General features: G+C 41.6%; 1 pseudogene; it reads left to right on the forward strand.

Annotated features, from left to right (window-relative positions):
* Positions 1-6,537: 6,537 nt before the first annotated feature.
* On the forward strand, positions 6,538-9,707 carry LOC149192480 (pentatricopeptide repeat-containing protein At2g13600 pseudogene; annotated as a pseudogene).
* The last annotated feature ends 897 nt before the right edge of the window (positions 9,708-10,604 follow it).

Raw genomic sequence — 10,604 nt, forward strand, 5'->3', positions numbered from 1 at the left:
CCATATAGAGTACCTCTTCCTTCATACTTGCAAATTTTCTATATCAAAGAAAGGATAGTTGAGTAAACTCATATTCTAATTGGATTTTCTCCCATAAGGATTTCCCAAAGTAGATATTTACGTCTATTGTGGATGGTGTATGCATTTCTTTTTGTTTCCTGTTTCTCTCATTTTATCTAATTCAATTAATTAAGTAAGAAAATAAAGGATCTAGAATATAAGGACAAATTAATAATAAAGTTGAGTAATTATCCAATTTGTTGTGACAAACTGTTCCAGTGGAATATCCACAACAATTTACAGATCAAATATGATTTAATAAGAACATCTTCTCATGTTTTTTTTTTTATGGAGAAAAGAGGCCCGTACTTTCATTCTTAAAGAGTAGAAAATGCATTTTGTAACTACACACATAAAGTGTGCATTCCTCAAGGATTTACCCAAATCCTTGTGTGGTACAAACTAACAAAGAAAATAAAAACATATGTATGCTTACATTTTCCAAACAAAAAGAAAAAGGAAAAATGGATAAATATAGTACAATTAGGAAGAACCAGTAATGTGGGCATCATTAGACATCCCCTTCTTTCCCTTCTTCTTTTGAGCCTGATTCCAAACCCCAGACTTAGGAACTATTGGAACCATGGCCCAAACACCCATCGATGACCCAGTAGCATCATCTTTGTTTGACTTTGAACTTTCTAATATGTGTGCCCTCTTTATGCCTCCTTTTTTGATCCAGGTGGATATTGGTGGCCACCTGCCAGGTCCACCTGGACCCCCACCATTGTCTTTCTCAGCATTTTCAGTTTCCTTAATTGTAGCACAGTTTACTATTTTTAGCAGTTTTTCGGGTCCTGAACTTCCGGAGCCGTTTTGAGGCCCTAAACGACGTTTTTTTGGAATTCTGGGGCGACCGAGCCCTATACTGCCTCCCAGAGTGGTAGTACTCGGATAGATCTTTCTAACGAGCTATCATACGCGTCAAACGGAGATCGTATGCCAAAGTTACGACCCCGGGAAATTGATGTACCAATTTACCCAAACGGGGCCCACAATTTGGCGTTTCATCTTCTAGGGTTAGGTTTCGGTATGTGAAGGGTTTTCCATTGTTTCTCAACAATAAATAGGCCTTCGAGCCTCATTGTAATACAGTTCGGAACAGTTCAGAGGCATGTAGCCGCACATCTCTTCTCAGAGATAGCTACCATCGCCCTAGCTGGTTTATTTCCATTTCTGGTTGTATTCAGTATTTTCCATTAATGAAATGAATCATTATTTCCGCTGCATATATGTGTTTATGGTTATTGCATCTCTGTATTTATGGTTATCTCTGTAATCTATTGCGTTCCTGTTTAAATCCGGATCAGTGGTATCAGAGCGGTCTGCTTTTTCTCTGTTTTTCTTTGCATGTCCCCAACGAGGTCGGGATATAAGGAGTTAGGGCTTGAACTGGTCGAACCTTTGCAAGATCAGCCTCGCAAATCCCGACGGCCTCCCATGGCGGATGAGAAGAAAGACGAGGGGGCAGGAGATCCTATCAAAATCTTGCTCGAAGAAGCGCTCGAGCGGCAAAGGAACGCGATGATGGATAGCTTTGCGCAGATCCTTCAGCGGCTACCCAGAGGCGACGCATCGACTTCCAACAGCGACTCTGGAAACGCCACACCGTTTAAGGTACAAGTTAATTTTGAAATCCCCATATTCGAGGGTCAAATAGACGCAGATGCCGTAGATAAATGGTTAAATCTGCTAGAGGGTTATTTTTCTGTTCATGAATTTTCGAGCTGGGAAAAGATTGTTTTCGCTCTTCTCAAAGCAGACCCCCACGTCAAGGACTGGTGGGAAACCTACTGCGAGCAGAAGGATGAAAGTACAGGCTCACTATTTTCAGCCGCACCCACTTGGAATGACTTCCGGGATGCCATCAAGGAGCAGCACTACCCTGTCGGAAGCTATGAGGACAAATACATCAAATGGACCACACTGCGACAGGGACGAGACCAAGATGTGCCAGAGTTCACAAACATTTTTCATACCCTTCGCACACAGTTGGGTATCAAAGATTCTGAGCTGCATCTGGTACTCAAATACCGCGGCTGCCTGCACAGATACATCCAGGAAGAGATCGTGTTCTTGAACATCTCCTCACTCGGCACAGCATACCGCTACGCTGTCAAAATCGAGCAAAAGTTCAAACAGAAGAAGCGAGACTTTGGATCTGCAAATCCGAAGCCCAAAGGACAAAGCCAAGGCGGGGTGACCCAAGACAACCCGTCGAAGCTGCAAGAAAAGAACAACACCACGAAGCCGAAGAAGGACACAGGAAAGTGGTGTGAGTTCCACAAGAGTCCCACTCATAACACAAGTGAGTGTCGGACAAAGCAGTCGCTCGTGGCGGAGTTGAAGGCTTCCGAATCAGATGCATGTTCCGACCCTGAGCCAGAACTCGACAAAGGGAATGGCAAAGGGAAGCAGATCATTGATGCGGATCCCAGCGCCATTGTTGCCACCGCCAAGATCCAGAAAGATGAGCCCGAAAATCCAGAGGAAGGCGAGCGTCTTTTCCACTCACAGATGTGGGTGAAGGGTTCACCACTGCGATTCATTGTCGACAGTGGTAGCCAAAAGAACCTGGTTTCAGCAGAGGTCGTGAAGCAGTTGGGCCTACCGACTACACCGCACCCGCAGCCGTACAGTATAGGGTGGCTTCACGAAGGACGAGATCTGAAAGTTCGCCAGCAGTGCCGCCTTCCCTACAGCATCAAGCCCTTCACTGACGAGGTATTATGTGATGTTACACCTCTGGATGTTTGTGATGTATTATTAGGCCAACCATACTTGTGGAGGCGACATGCTGTGTATGAGTCCAGGCCTCGTGCTGTCATTATTTCTTTGAATAATTCATTATACAGGATACCGGAGGTAGCCCCACCTACCGCCACATCTTTGATTACTACCAAGAAAGGCAGCAAGCTCATATCACAGACCAGGAAATTCATCTGTCTGGTTCACTCCCAAAGTAAGGGGAAGCTCGTTGCTACATCCATGACTCCTACAAAGGGTTCCTCCACGCAGCAGCAGCAGCGAAAGGATACGGTCATGACAAAACACAGGAACAACTTCTCCTCACCCACATGGGTACCACACAAGTTTCAGGTGGGCAACAAAGTCTGGTTGCATCGACAGAAAGAACGCCTTACCAGAACCCATCAGAAGCTCAGATCACTCGGACATGGTCTTTACAACAGTACCAAGGCTATGGGGAACAATGCTTTGGAGCACATCATTCCTCCATTCCTTCACTGGCACCAAATGTTCAATGTGGACCATCGTCAACCATGCTTCCCACCATCACTGGACACATCAGAGATTGCAGGACAAGTTCAGCAGATGGAGGAACTCAACGCAATGGGGACCATTGCTTCCTAAGGGGGGAGGAATGATCCAGGTGGATATTGGTGGCCACCTGCCAGGTCCACCTGGACCCCCACCATTGTCTTTCTCAGCATTTTCAGTTTCCTTAATTGTAGCACAGTTTACTATTTTTAGCAGTTTTTCGGGTCCTGAACTTCCGGAGCCGTTTTGAGGCCCTAAACGACGTTTTTTTGGAATTCTGGGGCGACCGAGCCCTATATTGCCTCCCAAAGTGGTAGTACTCGGATAGATCTTTCTAACGAGCTATCGTACACGTCAAACGGAGATCGTATGCCAAAGTTACGACCCCGGGAAATTGATGTACCAATTTACCCAAACGGGGCCCACAATTTGGCGTTTCATCTTCTAGGGTTAGGTTTCGGTATGTGAAGGGTTTTCCATTGTTTCTCAACAATAAATAGGCCTTCGAGCCTCATTGTAATACAGTTCAGAACAGTTCAGAGGCATGTAGCCGCACATCTCTTCTCAGAGATAGCTACCATCGCCCTAGCTGGTTTATTTCCATTTCTGGTTGTATTCAGTATTTTCCATTAATGAAATGAATCATTATTTCCGCTGCATATATGTGTTTATGGTTATTGCATCTCTGTATTTATGGTTATCTCTGTAATCTATTGCGTTCCTGTTTAAATCCGGATCATTTTTCTTCTTCCTTCTGATTCTACTATGACCGTAATTCTCTCACCTAGATCAGAACTGTAACTATCCCACACTAATCGTGGATAGTAGTGCTAAGCTCCTGAAAGCCTCATTCCTCTATGTTTGAAACCTCCATGATTTCTTCTTCTTCCACCACTAGTGACTATGAAAACTACCACCCACATGAACTTTGTGTCACTTTCTTTTTCGGTTGATTTTTTATTTGTGGACAAGTGGTCTTCAAGTGTCTTGTTTGGAAACAATTCCTACATCTGAAAGTTTTGTTCTGATAGTTTAGAGGTTGTGACTACTATAACTCTTTGTGATTAAGCATAATGTGGTCTGATAGACCTTTGCTTAGTTCAATCTCCACGCATATCCTAGAAAAGATGAATATACCTTTCTCATTTATGTCATAATCCCTCTTCTTGAATTTCCCCAGTGTTTTATCGATATCCTCTAGAACCTTATGGTGTTAAAAAGGAAGAGGAAGGTTTGGGAGCCTCACCCAAACTGAGATTTATGATATGACAATGGTTGTAGCATCAAATTCTAGGAACCATGGGGTTAAAAAAGGCCCCACATTTCCCCAAAACTATGGCCCTTCATTTAAAACAAAATCATATTCCTTCTATGCATCAAAATGAACAATGAAAAATCCTTTGGAACACAGATAAAGGTCGCAATTGTCTGTCAAAGAAGAAAAAAATCCATTGATGCAAAGCTTCTAGTTTTGGCCCAAAACCATTAAATCGACAAATAATCGCCTTAGTTTACATGGTAGAGAAGATGGAATCAGCCTCTGAAGTATCCACTTCCATTGTAGGGGATATCTCCATTTGTTCAACAATGCATGGGTCCAATATGTTTAGTTTTGGTTCAACATAAGAGGAGGGTTGATTTTTTAAAACATCTTTAAAACAAGATGTTGTTCCTGTATGTGTTCTAAAACCCCAGGCTCCACCCCTCAACCCTACATTCATTATCACAGTGGTGTCCCTAGTGTATATGAAAATCCTTTATCCGAGCAGAATTTTCCATAACCCTCCCCTCATATTGGAGGCATTGAAAGTGGGTTGGAAGGCCCCATTTTTCCAAAATACTTTGTTTCAAATTTTTTGTTGTGTCAAACCTCCTCACCCAAAATGTTGTGGTCTTCCTTGACAAATTTTTAATAAAAAATTGAAAAGCGCTCATTACCGGTTTGCTATGTCTATTGTTCAGAAAATATCTAGAGTATGTGATGGGCTTAGGAATTTTTTATACTCAAAATTGTAGCGATGGTAGCTAGTCAAGCATAACTAGCACCGTCGTGACAAGGCATGTACAATGAGACAAGAAAATGCTTTGTGGGTACTTACACAGAGCCTCTAGAGGTCTTAAGTTATGTCGACCATATGTCTCGGAACCACTCACCACTTTCGCCGCAACAATGTAACTCCAACACCAAGTTGTGAGCATCTCCCCACAGAGTATGCGTACAACAACTCCAACGCATCTTGGCCAGCAAAAATGGGTGACACCATCACCGCTCTTCACATCTCTCGTACCTTCCACAAAGTTCAAACATAGTGAGATGATAACCCGTATTGGGCATCCAGCCCCAAGGGAAAATACTCCCCCGCTAGACTAGCCCCTATGCACCAGTTGGTGAGAGACTGGCCCCTTCACCCCAGCGTCACCATGACTGGGATATCTTGAAGTCACAACCCTAAAAATTACGCTCTCCATTTTTTGCATGGCTGGAATTTCAAGTCCAACATCTTCTCATGTTTATACCTAGAGAGTTCAAAACTCTTCCTTGAAGCACTTTAAGTCTAAACATATAAGATTTTATAAAGTGTTGAACCTACGCATATTGGACACATAGAGTGTGCCTACTAAGACCCTCCTTACTTCTTCTTTTACAAGTGGTCCCATATCAATACCTTATCTGAGTGTGCCAACAACAAAAACAATTTAGTTTTGATTGCAAATACAAACATCTTTTTGTCGTTAGAGAATTAAATGTTATGCCTTTAATCCTTAAAACTTTTTGTTTAAATATATCCTCTCATCTCATCGCTTAATAATACGACCAACACTATCATAACCATGTAAAATTACACAAAATCTTTCGTTTACATAAGTTTTAAAATATATTGCCTTACCTTTAAACACTTTTTAAGATTTAATCGATCCTAAATTTAAAAATTAAAAATAGTTAAATTTATATAAAATAATTATCCTGTTCTTTTAACACTTAATTTAATAATATATTTTTAAAATTATAACTAAATTAAACTTTAAATTACTAAATCAATAAATCAATATATAAGATCTCTTTATTTATAAGAATACAAAAATTTACAAATGTACACATATTCTAATTGGCTCTAATTTTGAATGTGTGTACATTCCCTACACCATTCCCTCTTATATAAAAAAAGACACATTCAGCTAAATCATTCCCCTAAAGAATTTTCTTTCCAAATCAAATCCCTCTTGCCATGCTCTAAAAGTTAACAACGTAACATGAAGGTTCAAGCAAGAAGAATAGATGATGCGGGCAACCGACAAATGCACACAGTATTGACAAGCATGCGAAGACGATACGAGCCAATTGCAAAGATACAGTAAACTGAGATTTCCCTTGAAGCCACCATGAATAATATTTATCCTGAGCGCTAACATCAATATCCTCAGCGCAACAGATCCATGCATGTTGTTTTATAGATTTTGCCATGGACTATAAAATACCTTGGTAAATAAATGGCTATCAAAACCAGAGCCGCGGTAGTTAATGGAACAAATGGAAAATTACTAGTGCTATTGTGAAACATAATGATAAGGTCTATGACTCCCACGCTCTCTCTATGGAATCCCAAGAAGAAGAAGAAATTAATCAAGTTCGTGTACTTTGCAACCATATCCACCTTCACTGCCAGTCCTGCTCTTGCACTTCAAACAGAACTGGAACCAACCCAATCTCAAAACAAAGAATCACAAAGCAATAGCTGGCATATCACAATGCTCTGCAAGGAAGGGCGACTGAAGGATGCCATGGACGTCTTGCATAGGATGGACATTCGTCGCATTCCACCAGACAGTTATACCTACGCTTCTCTTCTTCAGGAATGCATCAATACGAAAAATGTTGCAGAGGGAAAGTGCGTACAAGCCCACATGATAGAACATGGTTTCTTTCCAGATATATATTTAACAACGAAACTTGTGGTAATGTATGCCAAATTCGGATTATTGTTGGATGCGCGCCAATTGTTTGACAAAATGCCTGAACGAAATTCAGTATCATGGACTAGTGTTATCACTGGATATGCTCAGCACGGTAACGGTGAGGAGGCCGTCATTTTTTTCAACGAAATGCGAAAAGCAGGGATGAATCAAGACGAATTTACTTTCGCCAGCGTGCTTAAGGCTTGTGCGGGGTTAGGTGATCCAGACCTGGGCACGCAGGTACATCAGTGCATGATTAAAGCAGGACTAGAGTCCAATATCTTTGTTGGTAGTGCCCTTGTTGACATGTATGTGAAATGCCATAGCATAGAGGATGCACACAATATCTTTGACGAAATGTCTCAGAGGGATGTGGTTTTGTGGACGACTATGATTGCAGGTTTTGCTCAGCATGGACGTGGAGAGGACTCTCTTGCGTATTTTGAGCAGATGCTATGTGCAGGAGTGAAGCCGAACCACTTTACGTTTGCCAGTGTTCTCATGGCGTGTTCATGCCTTGCAGCCCTGGAAACAGGCAGGCAGATCCATGGATGGTTAGTGAAAAGTGGGCTTCTTTTATATGTAGTTTTGGGTAATGTTTTGATTGATATGTACTGCAAATGCGACAGTGTTGATGATGCGTGCCAAGTGTTTGAGGAAATGCCTCAGAGAAATAAGGTTTCATGGAATTCACTGGTTGCCGGGTATGCAATGCACAACCATGGCATGGAAGCGCTGAAACTTTTCTGTCAAATGTGTAGATCAGAGATGGAGGTTGATCCTTTTACCTTTGCCAGCATTCTCAGAGCCTGTGCAAGCTTGGCTAATGAAAGACAAGGAAAGCAGGTCCATGCATCCATCATCAAGAGTGGGTTCGAGCTGCATGATGTTTTGGGAAGTGCCCTTATTGATATGTACGCTAAATGTGGGAATATGGAGTATGCTCGTTTCATCTTTGATGAAATTTCTAGCGACAAATTGGTGTCTGGGAATGCAATGATTACAGCATATGCCCAGCACGGGCTAGGCGTGGACGCTTTAGAAATCTTTTGTTGGGTACAACGGGCAGGCTTGAAATCTGACGCATTCACCTTTGCCAGTGTTTTGCAGCCTGTGCAGGTGTTGCAGAGTTTGATCTTGGCAAACAAATCCATGCTCAGATAATCAGGACTGGATTTGAATCATATATTGTATTTGGCAATTCTCTTATTGACATGTATGCTAAATCAGGGAGTATAGAGGATGCTCGCCAGGTGTTTGATGAAATGCGCACACGAAATGTGGTCTCATGGACTGTAATTATTGCAGGATATGGCAAACACGGGTATGGAAAAGAAGCTGTCCAACTATTCGAGAGAATGCAAGAGATGGGCATAAAGGTGGACCATATCACTTTGCTGGCTGTTCTATTTGCTTGCAGCCATGCAGGCCTGGTGGATGAAGGCTGGCACTACTTTCAGTCCATGAGTAGGGACCATTTTATTTCTCCAAAAGCTGAGCACTATGGTTGCATGATTGACCTTCTTGGGCGTGCTGGGCACTTGAATGAGGCATATGATTTTATAATGAAAATGCCCCTTGAACCCAATGCAACTATGTGGGGATCATTACTTGGTGCCTGCATAAATCATGTGGACACAAAGCTAGGGAGAATTGTTGCGGAACATCTGTTTGAGTTAGATCCTCAAAATGCTGGAAATTATGTAGCATTATCAAACATATATGCAACAGCGGCTAAGTGGCAGGAAGCTTCAGAGGTCAGAAAAATGATGAAAGAGAGGGGTATTGTGAAGGAGCCAGGACGCAGCTGGATTGTAGTCAATAAGAGAGTACATGAATTCGTTGCACGAGACAGAGATCAGCCACACATGGAAGAGATTTATTCAGCATGGGGTAGTCTGATTGCCAAGATGAAGGAAGCAGGGTATGTGTCACTCTGTGTTGCATGATGTGGAGGAGGAGCAGAAGAAAAGCATTTTTTACTACCATAGTGAGAAGTTAGCAATTGTGTTTGGGCTTATTAGCATACCCCATAGGCTGCCCATACGAATTGTTAAGAACCTTCATGTTTCTGGTGAGTGCCACACTGCAACTAAGTTCATTTCAAAGATTGTTGATAGAGAAATCATTGTTAGGGATGCTAGCCGCTTTCATCACTTCAAGGATGGGGTGGGTTCTTGTGAAGATTATTGGTGACACTGAGGATAATTTTTTTCATGGTGTTGAATTCACCTGGAAGAACTAGCTGTTTCTAATGTTTCTGAAGCAGTGTTTTGAGCTGCGTCAAGAATCATGCCAAAGCGAATCATGTTGATCAGCCCTCTGCTTGTCTTTAGCATGCATGATTGGATATATCCACATTCCTATTTCATCCTCCTAGCACAACCACATCCAAGGGAATGGACTTGGCCGAATCAACAAGAAGAAAGAACTCTAAGATTGAAGGGTTTTCACTTTTTTTCATTGAAAACCATTACGCAGAACATTAAGCAATAGTTTTCATGAAGGGCCAGCAAAGTGGAAGCAAAATTAAAGTGGGAAAAAGACATTTGTGAGAAGATTTCATGTTTCATTAAGTTTCTCACTGAGATCAATTTATAATTCCACTTCATGTGCCAGACCTACATAGTTTCTGTGGCTTTGTAGCAAAAAATAGAAATCATTGCCTTGTTTAACGTTATTTCTCCGCTCACAGCAACAAATTTGGTAATAGCAATTTCATAGAGGGGCAACTCATGTATCAATTCCCTATGATCAACCTTCATAAAAAAAATATTCACGTCTACATAGTCCCCTACAGACTGGGCTCCAGGTGTATATGTTATTGACTTGAACTTATCTCCCTTTCAAGTCGTATATTTATGTCTTTGCTATTAGATGGACCTGACTAGTTTGCCCCGTCACTGATAGTAAAGTGAGATTTCGTGCTGCTACTTTTGTAAGCGACATATAGACTAGCTACACACTACCGTGATAAACCATTAACTTTTATGTGTGCCTGATCGTACTTGTAGATAAAGACTTTTGGACTTATTACACAATTGATCAGGTGCAAATTTAACAAGTTTAAATGTGCCGGCCATAGGGAAATACTTGTGGACATTTTAACTATTTAAACGAAAACTTTTCTGTTTGGCTCTTCATACTTGTAGATGACTTCTAAACATGTAAATAAATACTTCTAGCCTATACATTCAGAGACAGAGGGTGTTTGATTAAAGAGAAAAGATCATGAAGACATAAGCACAAACTGATGAAAGAAGACGATTAGCAAGAACACAAAAACAACAGACAAGAAGAATGACAGGGAA

This window comes from Pinus tabuliformis, chromosome 2_2 (genome assembly GCF_031772625.1).
Source record: "Pinus tabuliformis cultivar Carrire ecotype Pingquan chromosome 2_2, CPIR1, whole genome shotgun sequence".
Taxonomy (NCBI): Eukaryota; Viridiplantae; Streptophyta; class Pinopsida; order Pinales; family Pinaceae; genus Pinus; species Pinus tabuliformis.